This window comes from Acyrthosiphon pisum, chromosome X (assembly GCF_005508785.2).
Source record: "Acyrthosiphon pisum isolate AL4f chromosome X, pea_aphid_22Mar2018_4r6ur, whole genome shotgun sequence".
In the NCBI taxonomy this organism is placed as follows: Eukaryota; Metazoa; Arthropoda; class Insecta; order Hemiptera; family Aphididae; genus Acyrthosiphon; species Acyrthosiphon pisum.
This window is the reverse complement of record NC_042493.1, coordinates 92,814,097-92,814,909: the sequence shown is the minus strand read 5'-3', so window position 1 is coordinate 92,814,909 and position 813 is coordinate 92,814,097.

The following is an 813-nucleotide window of genomic DNA, read 5'->3' as shown; positions in this document are numbered from 1 at the left end:
GATTCTGAGTTTGAGTGTCTAGCTATCAGTCTTCTCGGGAGAAAGTCGATTACCGAACGGACAATCCGCTTGCGGCGGATCGGACGCAGTGGGAGTGTAAGTCGCTCGTATGTAAATAGCTAGTCAGGTAGGCAATCTGACTACGTCGGATCGCAGACCATGCACCGGGCGTGTATGTCCGGTTCTTGAGTGTGTATGTTAAAATCGGAAATTTTGATTCTGAGTTTGAGTGTCTAGCTATCAGTCATTTCGGGTGAAAGTCGATTCCCGAACGGACATACGCCTACAGCAAAAAGTGCTTGAAATGTAATAAAACTTATTTAAGTATACAACTTTATGCTTCGTTAAGTATAAATATTTTTAAGTAAACATACTTTAGCCATAAAAGTTTTTAACGAATACAGTAAGTGGTAACTATTCCAAAATATAAAAATGAATAATAACTGGAACTGTTGTTAAAGCACAGGGCTTTGAGTTACTTAAGTACTAATGTAATAAAGTAATTATTAAATCAAAAAGTACAGTTGTATATTTAATGTCAAGTGTTTAATAAACTATATTGTTAGCATATTTGTCAAACAGATATTAGTTAAACGATAGGAGCGCAGTTTAAAATATGTTTAGTCATAGCAAAAGAATAGTTTCTTAAGCAGTGATCAAAGTTATACAATTAAACAGTTAAAGTCAAATGACAAAAGGGAAAACTAATAAGTGAAATAATAGTGTTGTGTAGAGAGACATGTACACTTATATCAAACATTTGTTTGTGAGTGAAAGTAAAACAAAATATTAGTTTAAAGCAATCATTAAAAA